At 38.8% G+C, this 14,712-nt stretch overlaps 1 protein-coding gene across 1 annotated transcript in view; it reads left to right on the forward strand.

Moving 5' to 3' along the window:
* Ctps (CTP synthase) overlaps nucleotides 1–14,712 on the forward strand; it is an 84,656-nt gene that overhangs the window by 17,743 nt on the left and 52,201 nt on the right. The window lies entirely within an intron of this gene.

Here is a 14,712-nt window from a genome sequence, read left to right on the forward strand (position 1 = left end):
CGTAGATGTCAATAAGGTTGGTGGGTGTTCATACTGCTCCGTAGATGTCAATAATTGTCATCAACTGCTCTGTAGATGTCTATAATTGTCGTTTACTGCTCCGTGGATGTCCATTTTTGTCATCTACTGCTCCGTAGATGTCTATAATTGTCATCTACTGCTCCGTAGGTGTCCATAATTGTAGTCTACTGCTCCGTAGAGGCCCATAATTGTCATATATTGCACCGTAGATGTCTATAATGGCCACCTACTACACTGTAGATGTCCATAGTTGTCATCTACTACTCCGTAGATGTCCATAATTGTCATCTATTGCTCCGTATGTGTCCATAACTGCCTTCTACTATTCCGTAAATGTCCGTTATGGTCATCTACTGCTCCGTAGATATCCATAATTGTCATCTAAAGCTCCGTAGATGTGCATAGTTGCCATTTACTGCTCTGTAGATGTCCATAATTGTCATCAACTGCTCCGTAGATGTCCATAATTGTAATCTACTGCTCCGCGTATGTCCATGTTTGTCATCTACTGCTCCGTAGATGTCTATAATTGTCATATATTGCACCGTAGATGTCAATAATGACCACCTACTACACTGTAGATGTCCGTAGTTGTCATCTACTACTCCGTAGATGTCCATAATTGTCATCTATATCTCCGTATGTGTCCATAATTGTCTTCTACTATTCCGTAAATGTCCATAATGGTCATCTGCTGCTCCGTAGATATCCATAATTGTCATCTAAAGCTCCGTAGATGTCCATAGTTGTCATCTACTGCTCTGTAGATGTCCATAATTGTCATCTACTGCACCGTAGATGCCCATTAGGACCATCTACTGCACTATAGATGCCCATAAAGGCCATTTATTACACTATAGATGTCCATAACGTCCACCTACTGCACCGTAAATGGCCACAAGGGCAATCTACTGCACCCGTAGATTTTCATTGGGATCATCTACTGCACCACAGATGTCCATAACGACCATCTACTACACCGTAGATGTCCATTAGGACCATTTTTTACACCGTAGTTGTCCATAACGACCATCTACTGCACCGTAGATGTCCATAAGGTCCATCTACTGCACCGCAGATGTCCATAAAGACCATCTACTGCACCGTAGATGTCCATAGGGACCATCTACTGTCCAGTTAATGTCCATAACGAGCAAATACTGCACCGTAGATGTCCATAACGACCATCTACTGCACCGTAGATGTCCATAAGGTCCATCTACTGTCCAGTTAATGTCCATAACGACCATCTACTGCACCGTAGATGTCCATAAGGTCCATCTACTGCACCGCAGATGTCCATAAAGACCATCTACTGCACCGTATATGTCCATAACGACCATCTACGGCACCGTGGATGTCTATAACGGCCATCTACTGCATCGTAGATGTCCATAACGATGTCCATAAAGACCATCTACTGCACTGTAGATGTCCCTAAGGACCATCTACTACACCGTAGATGTCCATAACGACCATCTACTGCACCGTAGATGTCCATAAGGGTCACCTACTACACTGTAGATGTTCATAAGGGCCATCTACTGTACCGTAGATGTCTCTAAGGACCATTTACTGCGCCGTAGATGTCTCTAAGGACCACCGACTGCACCTTAGATTTGCCTAAGGACCATTCACTGCACAGTAGATGTCCCTTAAGACCATCTACTGCACCGTAGCTGTCCATAAGGGTCACCTACTGCACTGTAGATGTTGATAAGGGCAACCTACTGTACCGTAGATGTACCTAAGGGCCATCTACTGCACCGAAGATGTCCCTAAGGACCATCTACTGCACCGTAGATGTCCATAAAGTCCATCTACTGCAACGTAGATGACCATAAGGACCATGCGGACAATCTACTGCACCGTAGATGTCCATAGGGACCATCTACTGTCCAGTTAATGTCCATAACGACCATCTACTGCAGCCTAGATGTCCATAAGGGTCCATAACGACCATCTACTGCACCGTAGATGTCCATAAGGTCCATCAACTGCACCACAGTTGTCCATAAAGACCATCTACTGCACCGTATATGTCTATAGGGACCATATACTGTCCAGTCACTGTCAATAACGACCATCTACTACACCGTAGATGACCATAAAGACCATCTACTGCACCGTAGATGTCCATAAGGGTCACCTACTACACTGTAGATATTCATAAGGGCCACCTACTGTACCGTAGATGTCTCTAAGGATCATCTATTGCACCGTAGATGTGCCTAATGACCATCTACTGCACCGTAGATGTCTCTAAGGACCATCTACTGCACCGTAGATGTTCCTAAGGACAACCTTCTGCACCCGTAGATTTCCATTGCGACCATCTACTGCAACGTAGATGTCCCTAAGGACCATCTACTGCACCGTATATGTCTATAGGGACCATATACTGTCCAGTCACTGTCAATAACGACCATCTACTACACCGTATATGTCCATAAAGTCCATTTACTGCACCGTAGATGACCATAAAGACCATCTACTGCACCGTAGATGTCCATAAGGGTCACCTACTACACTGTAGATATTCATAAGGGCCACCTACTGTACCGTAGATGTCCGTAAGGACCATCTACTCCACCGTAGATGTCCCTAAGGACCATCTACTGCACCGTAGATGTCCCTAATGACCATCTACTGCACCGTAGATGTCCCTAATGACCATCTACTGCACCGTAGATGTCCCTAAGGACCATCTGCTGCACCGTAGATGTCTCTAAGGACAATCTACTGCACCGTACATGTCCCTAAGGATCATCTACTGCACCGTAGATGACCAAAAAGTACATCTTTTCCTTTGTAGATGTAGACCATCTATCTCTTTGTAGAAGCACCATTCTAATTCCGACTACGATCCATTAGAACCTTCCTCTTCAATCTGGCCACTCTTTTTTTCACAGAGCACCACCAACAAATCATTATCATCACCAGCGTCAACTCCGTATGGACTTCTGGCGTCGTTGATTACTTTAAATATTGGTATGTGAATGTGTGTGGCTTAGTTTCGGATTGGGGCACCATTCCACAAGAACCAACAACTGTGTGTACATATGTACGGACTTAATGAATCTCGTGTGTATATTTTGAACATAAACACACGTTCCTACCCAGGCTGCCTGCCTGCCTGCCACTCGTACTATATGGACAATTTAGGCTTTTTAAATATCACCCTGGACTTTGTGTGTCATGACTCGCTCGCTTACTACTCTGGCCATTTGCCTGAATGGATGATGACTGGCTTTTACTAGCTCTTGGCTTGTGTTGTGTCTCTATGTGTTGTTGCCTGGATGGCATGTGATTATTGCCTCTGTTTTTGTTGTTGTTGCTTGGCTCCCTTGGTGATAGCCTAACCAATGTTGGCACACAATGGTTAGAGTTACTGCTACTGCTTGCTTGGCTGGTGAGAGGATGCCAATGCGTTGGCTGGATGGCTTGTTGGCTGGCTATGTGTTGTTCAATTTGCTGGCTTCATGATGACGACGATTGTCATGATGATGTTAATGATGACGTTGTTATGGTTGCTGTTTTTGATGGCTCTATGCCTCTTCACCTCCTTCATTTTCCTTCTCTTTCCCATTATGGCTTAGCTTATAAATGTGCTGACTATGCTTGCTTGTGTTTTTGCCATAACATAGCTGGGCTTTGTGCTCCCCTTTCGGGAGTCATTAGCTAGTTGTGAATTTCGTTCGTTCTTTATTTTTGTTGTTGTTGTTGGTGGGCTTTATGTGAGCTGTTGCTGATGAATGTTATTATTGCTGGCGTTGGTTCAATCGTCGTCTACTGTTAAATGGTGTTCTACTCCTCAGTTGGTGTGTAAATGTGTGTGTGTGTTTGGATATCTGTTATATCTGGGCACATAACGTCTATATGACGACAATATAACTGCAAACGTCGGGGTTTGCTTTTATGCAGCAGCAACAAAACGAAAACAAAACAAATTCAATACCATCAGCTTGGCTTTTACTGTCTTCGTCTTTTTTGTTGTTATTTTTGTTCGTCATTTGCAAAGCATTTCCTGTCGAAAGAATTTGAGCACTCTCGAGAAAGAAGCTCAAATGTAAATGCTATTTGGCAAAACGAATATGAGGGTTATGCGGATTTCAGAGGAAATGTAAGAAAGGAATGCTACAAACACTTGACTTGGATAATGTAGAAAATCATTTATTGTACCTTATATGTTCATAAGGGACATCGACTGACAATCTACCGCATCGTAGTTGTTCATAAGGTAAATCTATTGCACTGTAGATACCCATAAGGTCCATTTACTGTAATGTAGATATGCATAAAGGACCGTAGATCTTCATAATAACCATTTTCTGCAATGTAGATGTAGATAAAGGTCATTTACCGCATAGATAATAAATATTCTTAAACACCATTAACCGCATCGTAGATGTCGATAAAAGCTAACTACTGCACTGTCGAGACCTATAAGGGCCATCTACTCCACTGTCGATGTCCTTAAGGGTTATATTCTCTTTCTAGATGTCCATAAAGGCCATCTGCTGTGCTGTAGATGTTCTTAAGGGTCATCTATTGAACTGCAGATGGCTAGAAGATCCATCTACTGCACAATAGATGTTTATAAGGGTCATATACTGCACTGTAGATGCCTATAAGGGCCATATACTGCAGTCTAGAGGTCCATAAGGGTCATATACAGCAGCGCAGATTATCATAGTTGTATTTTACTTGGCCGTATATTCTCATAATATAATTATTTAAATTATTTAGATAATGTAGATAAGTTATCTACACTATTTAGATCATGTAGATACATTATCCACATTGTTTAGATAATGTAGAGAAAGTATCCACACTATATTGATTATGTAGATACATTATCCGCACTATATAGATAATGTAGATACATTATCCATACTATTTAGATAATGTAATACACAATATTTAGATACATTAACCACATTTTTTAGATAATGTAGATAAATTATTCATCTTTTGATAATGCAGATAAATTATCTACACTATGTAAATACATTATCCACACAATTTAGAACAAGTAGATAACTTAACCAGATACCTTAGATAATGCAGATACATTATCCACACTATTTAGATGATGTAGATACTTTATCCACACTATTTAGATAATGAAGATACATTATCTACACTATTTAGATAATGTAGATACATTATCCACACTATTTGGATAATGTAAATACATTATCCACACTATTTAGATAATGTAGATACATTATCCACACTATTTAGATGATGTAGATACATTATCCACACTATTTAGATAATGTATATACATTATCCACACTATTTAGATAATGTAGATACGTTATCCACACTATTTAGATAATGTATATACATTATCCACACTATTTAGATAATGTAGATACATTATCCACACTATTTAGATAATGTAGATACATTATCCACACTATTTAGATAATGTATATACATTATCCACACTATTTAGATAATGTAGATACATTATCCACACTATTTAGATGATGTAGATACGTTATCCAAACTATTTTGATAATGTAGATACTTTATCCGCACTATTTAGATAATGTAGATACATTATCCACACTTTAGATAATGTAGATACATTATCCAATCTATTTAGATAATGTAGATACATTATCCGCACTATTTACATAATGTAGATAAATTATTTATACTATTTAGATAATGTAGATTTATTACCCACACTATTTAGATAATGTAGATACATTATCCACATTTGGATAATTTAAATCCGTTGACCATGCCATCTTGTTAACGCAGATTACATGTAGGTAACGTAGATACATTATCCACGTCAGTTGGATAACGTAGATACATTATCTACTTCAGTTGGATAGCGTGGATACATTATCCACTACATGTGTTTAACGAAGATACATTATCCACGTCATTTAAATAACGTAGATACATTATCCACGTTGTTTGGATAACGTCAATACATTATCCACGTTGTTTGGATAACGTAAATACATTATCCACGTTGTTTGGATAACGTAAATACATTATCCACCTCATGTGGATAACGTAGTTACATTATCCACCTCATGTGGATAACCTAGATACATTATCTACGTCATGTGCATAACGTTGATACAATATCCGTGTCATGTGGATAACACATGTAGATACATTCATTATCCACCTCATGTGGATAACGTAGATACATTATCCACGTTATTTGGATAACGTAGATACATGATCAACGTCATTTGGATAACGTAGATACATTATCCACCTAATGTGGATAACGTAGATACATTATCCACCTTATGTGCATAACGTAGATACATTATCCACCTCATGTGGATAACATAGATACATTATCCTCCTCTGTGGATAACGTAGATACATTATCCACGTCATGTGGATAACGTATATACATTATCCAGGCCATGTGGATAACGTAGATACAATGTCCGGGTCATGTGGATAACGTAGATACATTATCCACGTCATGTGGATAATCTACATACATTATCCACATCATGTGGATAATCTACATACATTATCCACATCATGTGGATAACTTAGATACATTATCCACGTCATGTGGATAACGTAGATACATTATCCACGTCATGTGGATAACGTAGATACATTATCCAGGTCATTTGGATGACGTAGATACATTATCCACCTCATGTGGATAACGTAGATACATTATCCACGTCATGTGGATAACGTATGTAGATACATTGTTCAGGTCATGTGGATAACGTATGTAGATACATTGTTCAGGTCATGTGGATAACGTAGATACATTATCCACGTCATGTGGATGACGTAGATACATTATCCACGTCATGTGGATGACGTAGATACATTATCCACGTCATGTGGATAACGTAGATACATTATCCACCTCATGTGGATAACGTAGATACATTATCCACCTCATGCGGATAACGTAGACACATTATCCAAGTCATGTGGATAACGTAGATACAGTGGTGTGAAAAATAATAAGGACAGCGACATTCACAACTTTTGGTCGCTCCTAAAATGTGTAAAATGAAAGAATTTGCGATGGAAATTTGTTTTTGAAAATGTACATGTATTGCAAAAAGAAATCCCGTTACTATTTTGGTTTCTTTCTGTTTAGTTTTTATACAAAACAAATATTTTTCGTAAAATCCGTGATTTCTGCTGTGAAAAATAATAAGGACAGTTTTTCGTTTTAGTAAAAATAAATTTATATTATTTTTTTGTGATTCTTTCCTGTAAGTAAAAGTTTAAAATGAATTAATTTCTATTCATTAAATGTTAAATCTACCGGTATTTTTTAGTTTTTCTTTGCAAATATGGGTAAAAATACGCATTGTTATCACGCTACTTGAGAAATCATTAAATGATTACGTAAAGAAGGAAATTCATACAGAAAAATTAGAGAAAAAGCTTAGAATATTTAAAAACAATGGTGGGGGATGCAGCTAAGTGAACTTCAAAGATAAAAGTCGTAGCAGAAATCCAAAAATTGCACCTGTAATAATAAATGCGTCATTTCATGATTAAAAAATATCCTTTTACCACATCTTTACAAATAAAAAACTACTTAAATATTAATTTTGACGCATCAACAACTCCTAAAACCCTCTGTGGTGGCCACATTAGAGCTCACAGTGTCAGAAGAGTATCATTTTAATCGAAAAATTATACACTTCCCGCGTAGTGGTGTAGGGTATAAAAATATTCAGCAAATAATACAGTTTGCTAGAAATCACATTGCTTGGTCTAAGAAAAATTGCGTACCATTCTTTGGTCTGATGAAACCGAATATATTTTTTTGTTCCGATAGAGGAGTTTATCAGGGTTGAAGACCTAAAAATCAATAATATAACCCAAAATATACTCTGAAGGCGGCTGAATATGGCAGAGGTAACAGCATGGTGTGCGACTCATTTTCTTACTATGCTGTGGGTTCTCTATACAGTATTCAAAGTGTTTTTGAAATTTTGAAAAATATAATTCTTTCGTATGCTAAAGGGGGTGTGCCTCTAAAATGAGTCTTCAACAAGGTTAATGACCCAAAAATGACGGCAAAATAAAAAAAGGTGTTCCAGGATAATTAAGTTAAGTTGTTAGAATGGCTATACAATCCTTTGATTTGAAACCGATTGAGAAATGTTTTGGAATGAAGTTAAAAAATCAAGCAGGGGAAAGTGAAAGGGGGTGTGCCTCTAAAATGAGTCTTCAACAAGGTTAATGACCCAAAAATGACGGCAAAATAAAAAAAGGTGTTCCAGGATAATTAAGTTAAGTTGTTAGAATGGCTATACAATCCTTTGATTTGAAACCGATTGAGAAATGTTTTGGAATGAAGTTAAAAAATCAAGCAGGGGAAAGTGTCCATCAAATTATGGCGACCTTTGGCAACTTATACAGGTTGCGTAGGACGCGATACCAGTAGAGAAGTGCCAAATTTTGGTCGACTCGATGCCCAGACGATGCGCTTCCGTTTTAGAAAACAAAGGATCGTCTACAAAGCATTGATGACACTGAAACGCTTTATCTACCATTATTTAATAAAAACCTGCATTAATTTCTTTCAAGTTTGGTCCTTATTAAAATATGTCATGAAGTGTCCTTATTATTTTTCACACACCAAACTACGACAATTCGCATAAAATATAAAATATAAATAAAATATGGCTACAAGCAATCAACATATTTTTATAATACTTTTCTTAACATTTTAAGAAAACAATAAATTTTATAAACTAATGCAATTTTCACTTTTTTAGTCAGTTTTCAATGTAATCTTGTTATGGATTGAAGTGTCCTTATTATTTTTCACACCACTGTACATTATCCACGTCATGTGGATAACGTAGATACATTATCCACGTCATGTGTATAATGTAGATACACTATCCACGTCATGTGGATAACGTAGATACATTATCCACGTCATGTGGATAACGTAGATACATTACCCACGTCATGTGGATAACGTAGATACATTATCCACGTCATGTGGATAAAGTAGATGCATTATCCACGTCATGTGGATAACGTAGATACATTGTCCACGTCATGTGGATAACGTAGATACATTGTCCACGTCATGTGGATAACGTAGATACATTGTCCACGTCATGTGGATAACGTAGATACATTATCTACGTTATGAGGATAATATAGATACAGTATCCGTGTCATGTGGATAACGTAGATACGTTACCCAGGTCATGTGGACAACGATGATGCATTATCCGTGTCATGTGGATAACGTAGATACATTATCCACGTCATGTGTATAATGTAGATACACTATCCACGTCATGTGGATAACGTAGATACATTATCCGTGTCGAGTGTATAACGTAGATACATTATACAGGTCATGTAGATAACGTAGATACCTTATCCACGTCATGTGCATAATGTAGATACATTACTCGCGTCATGTGGATGACGTAGATACGTTATCCAGGTCATGTGGATAACGTGGATACATTATCCACGTCATGTGGATAACGTAGATACATTATCCATGTCGTGTGCGTAATGTAGATAGATTCCAGGTCATTATCCACGTCGAGTGGATAACGTAGCTACATTATCCATGTCACATGGATATAGTAGATACATTATCCACCTCATGTGGATAACGTAGAAACATTTTCCAGGTCATGTGGATAACGCAGATACTTTATCCAGGTAATGTAGAAACATTTTCCAGGTCATGTGGATAACGTAGACACATTATCCATGTCATGTCTATAAAGTAGATACATTATCCAAGTCATATGGATAATGTAGACACATTATCCGCGTCATTTGGATAACGTAGACACATTTTCCGCGTCATTTGGATAACGTAGATACATTATCCACGTTGTTTGGATATTGTAGGTAACTTATCCATTTCATGTGGATAGCGTACCGGTTCCACGTTGGCTGGGTTGTATAGATAAATTATCCATTTTCTCCCCCACCTTTCCGTACCACACCCCATTAACGAAACCTTTAGGTTTTATGACCAAAGCAGCTTTGGTTAAAAACTACTCGATGTTTGCTAAGGCTTATGTCATACGAGTCCTTTTATTATTCTTGAGCCTGTGTATGTGTGTGGGTACGTGCATTTACCTTTACTCTACCTCGTGTGTGTGTCTGTGTGTTTGAAAAGCAACATTCATAAGCTTTTTCTGTGCTGTTCCTTAAGCACAAACGTTAGTTGGCGGTGGCAATGATGATTGTGTTACACTTTCATTATCCTACATCCTTGTCTCTGGACCCCCTTGCTTCATAGCCATTTTCTTAACTGCTGCCTGGCTATAAAGTTTTCCCTCTGAAGATGTGTGCAAAACAAAAACAGACATTCATTCGTTCGTTCTTTCATTCATTCCGTCATTCTTTACAACCATTTATCGAGGCAGGCAGTCAGCCACCAGTCATACATCCATCCATCGTTGTCGCCAGCATCTGCTATAACAGAATCAGCATCATCGTCGTTTACTTCGTCTCACTACATCCCATCCTCAACCACACTCCTGTTGTATCGGCAAAGCATCAGCAGCTCCATTGTTGATAAAACTTCTGGTGGCTGGCTGACTGCCTGCCTTGGCTGCTTGGATGGATGGTTGGTTGGTTGCTCAATGGCCATACTTTGTTGTTGCTGAAAAACGATTTTCGTTTCGGATGTCAGTAAACACGAAGACAGGGAGGGAGGGAGTAGGTTTGTGGATGTCTGATGATAATGAAGATATTGTGTTTTGTAGTTAATGTCACATGTGCTGTTGTTGTTGGCGGTGTTGCTGTTCTTCTTGTTGCAACTGGTGGTGTTAATTTTAATATTGTTGTTGTTGCTGTGGCTGCTGTTTCCAGCCTTGCCTGCCTGCTGTCATTTACAATTTTATATTGATTTTGGTGTTTTGGTTTTGTTTTTGTGCGTTCGCAGTTGTTGAATTGTCAAGTACTTTGCAGCTGAGGCAAGTGGAGAGGACTGACTCCCAATAGTCCTGAAAATGGTTAGGCTCAACAAAACATCGTAATTCGGTTGCCAAGGCTTTACAAGCTCTTCACGATGAAAATGATGATGAAAATTTCTCCTGGTATGCAAATGCCATTCAATTCAGGTAGAGCCTCTGTTCTTTGTTCTACATTTACTGCTGGCTATGGGTTTCAATAAGCCCTGGCCGCAGTGGTTAGTAGAGCTCATTGTCAAGCTCTACTATCACCCTTCCTGGCAACTTCCAGCCGCCCTTGTTACCATGTTAGCCCACAAAATCAGCCATGCTGCTCAGCCATGTACTTTGTTGATCATTCATAATGAAAAATCATTGACCATGAGCGTGTTGTTCAGTTCATGCCGCCTCTTCTATGTGCAGCTAGTTTGGGAACACACACATAACCAACCTGCCGGGCAGTCAGAGCTCAGCCCACCTTTGTTTCCAAGAGGACACCAAAGAGGATTCTTTGGTAGCCTATTAAAACTCAGCCCAAAACCACACACACTCACACCCATCTCATCCGCTCGGTCTATCACTCAACGAACCTTAGCAGAAAGCATTCATGCATTCAGCAGTCCAGCTCAGCTATTCCCCCATAGCCTAACAACATTGACTAGCCTAGCCAACCATCCAAAGCTACAGAAGTAGTCAGTCCTCAGTCACACACGTAAATGCCTGTCGTCTGCCACAGAGTCCGTCCATCTGGACGAGAATGAGTACGTTATTGTGTGTGTGTGTGTGTGTGTAGTGTCATTTGTGCGACTATTGCTCGTTTTGTTGAGTCGATTTGTGCGTTCGACTGTTTGTTTGTCGTTCTCATCGTCCATGTCAGTCGAAACTATGGGCCATATATTTGCAAAAATGTGTATAGATGTATGTATGTATGTATGTGGTTGTGTGTGTGTGTGGTTTTACCAGTGTATTTGGGGAGCTATGGTTTTGCTGTTGATGTTTCGCAAAAAGCATTTTGCTTGTTCATTTGTACATAGCCACACACATAGACATGCATACTCCTCACAAGGCCCAAGAGCGGCGCGTGTTAAAAATCGTAACAAAATATGCTCGGGGTATGAGGGTCCTATTTAACAGTGTCCGGCATTGAAATGGAGGAACGTGGATAATATAGATACATTATCGACATTATTTGGATAACGTAGATACATTATCCACATTTTGAATAACGAATACACATTTAGATACATTATCTACATCGTTTGGATAACGTAGATAAAATATCCACGTCGTTTGGAAAAAGTAGATACATAATTCACATTGTTTGGATAACGTAGATACATTATCCACATTGTTTGGTAGATAAATTATATACGTTGGTAGGATAGAGTGGATACATTACCCACGCCGTTTGAATATTGCAGATACATTATCCAAGGTGTTTGGATAATGTGGAGACGTTTCCACGTTGTTTGGATAGCGTAGATACATTATCCATGTCATGCGGATAACATAGATACATTATCCACGTCATGTGGATATCTTAGATACATTATCCACGTCATGTGAATAACGTAGATACATTATTTACATAATGTAGATAACATAGATACATTATCCACGTCATGTGGATAACGTAGATACATTATTTACATCATGTAGATAGCATAGATACATTATCCACGTCATTTGGATAACATAATTGCATTATCCACGTCATGTGGATTACGTTGATACATTATCCACGTCATGTTGATAACTTAGATACATTATCCACGTCATTTGGATAACGTTGATACATTATCCACATCATTTGGATAATTTAGATAAATTATCCACGTCATTTGGATAACGTAGATACATTATCCACGTCATGTGGATAACTTAGATACCGTATCCACGTCATTTGGATAACGTAGATACATTATCCACGTCATGTGGATATCTTAGATACATTATCCACGTCATGTGAATAACGTAGATACATTATTTACATAATGTAGATAACATAGATACATTATCCACGTCATGTGGATAACGTAGATACATTATTTACATCATGTAGATAGCATAGATACATTATCCACGTCATGTGGATAACGTAGATACATTATCCATGTCATGTGGATAACGTTGATACATTATTTACATGATGTAGATAAAATAGATACATTATCCACGTCATGTGGATAACGTAGATACATTATCCACGTCATGTGGATAACGTAGATACATTATTTACATGATGTAGATAACATAGATACATTATCCACGTCATGTGGATAACTTAGATACATTATCCACATCATGTGGATAACTTAGATACATTATCCACGTCATTTGGATAACGTAGATACATTATCCACGTCATATGGATTACTTAGATACATTATCCACATCATGTGGATAACTTAGATAAATTATCCACGTCATTTGGATAACGTAGATACATTATCCACGTGATATGGATAACTTAGATACATTACCCACGTCATTTGGATAACGTAGATACATTATCCACGGTAATTGGATAACGTAGATGCATTATCCACGTCATGTGGGTAACGTAGATGCATTATTTACACCATGTAGATAACTTAGATACATTATCCACGTCATTTCGATAACGTGGATACATTATCCACGTGATATGGATAACTTAGATACATTATCCTTGTAATTTCACCTTATCTATATAATGTATTTATGCTGTCTAAATGACAATTTATCGCAATTTAAAAAAGTGTTGCCTACTTTTAGGCGTAGTAATAATTTTTTACATTTTCTTCATCATGCACTGTTAACATGTGTGGCTCTAACTTTCTGTCTGTCTGCCTACAAGCTGTGATGGTTGAACACTCAAACACACACATGCACATACATCCCCAAACACACACACACAACAATTTAGGCACCGGAACATTGATGGTGGTAGCCAGGCAAGTAGGCAATCATTCAAACCAACCAACAGTCACAAGGCAAGGGCGGCAGTAAAAACAAGCAGGCCTGTATTAAGCAAAAAAGCCAGCCAGCCAACCAACCGACCGACCATCCAGCCAGCCAGGAGAATCAACAAAGCGGCAGCAATCACATTGACAGGCAGCCAGGCAGGGAATCAACAAACATACACACATACGACCGAGACCCAATGGCTCGATTCATGAGCATGAACGCTTGAACGAAATGAAATGTGAATGGTTGGGAAAAATGTGTACATACACACACACACACACCCAGAGACGACAAATTTCGCATTTGCACTCTGCTCCGTTTGATTTTGCCATAAAGAATAGAACACGATACAACACACCGGGCAGCAACAAAAAGACCAACAAAAACAACAACAGCAATAATGACAATCCTCACTCTGATGACTGAGTGAATGACTGGATGGTTGGTTGGCTGGCTATGGCTTTTGGATTCTTTCTTTTTGGGCTGTTGCTGCCTGGCTGGCCGCAGCACACAAGCAGGCAGGCACCACAAAACGCTCTGTGGCAGTAAAAATACACACATTGCTGCAGACCAGAGCCAGAGACCAGACCAAACGAAAGAACGACCGACCAACAAACCAAACGACCAGACATTCATTCGTACACAGAAACGGGGATACTTACATACATACAAACACTTCCATCTAGCACAATTCATCCATCCATTCAAGCAACCATCCTGAGCCCATATCCATGCCCACAACCACTTCATCGTCATAGCCAAGCAAAGCAGCCAGCCAGCCATCATCATCGTTGTTAGAACGTTTTCAGACGATAAG

Source organism: Musca autumnalis, unplaced genomic scaffold (genome assembly GCF_047663935.1).
Source record: "Musca autumnalis isolate F117 unplaced genomic scaffold, ASM4766393v1 scaffold_4, whole genome shotgun sequence".
NCBI lineage: Eukaryota > Metazoa > Arthropoda > Insecta > Diptera > Muscidae > Musca > Musca autumnalis.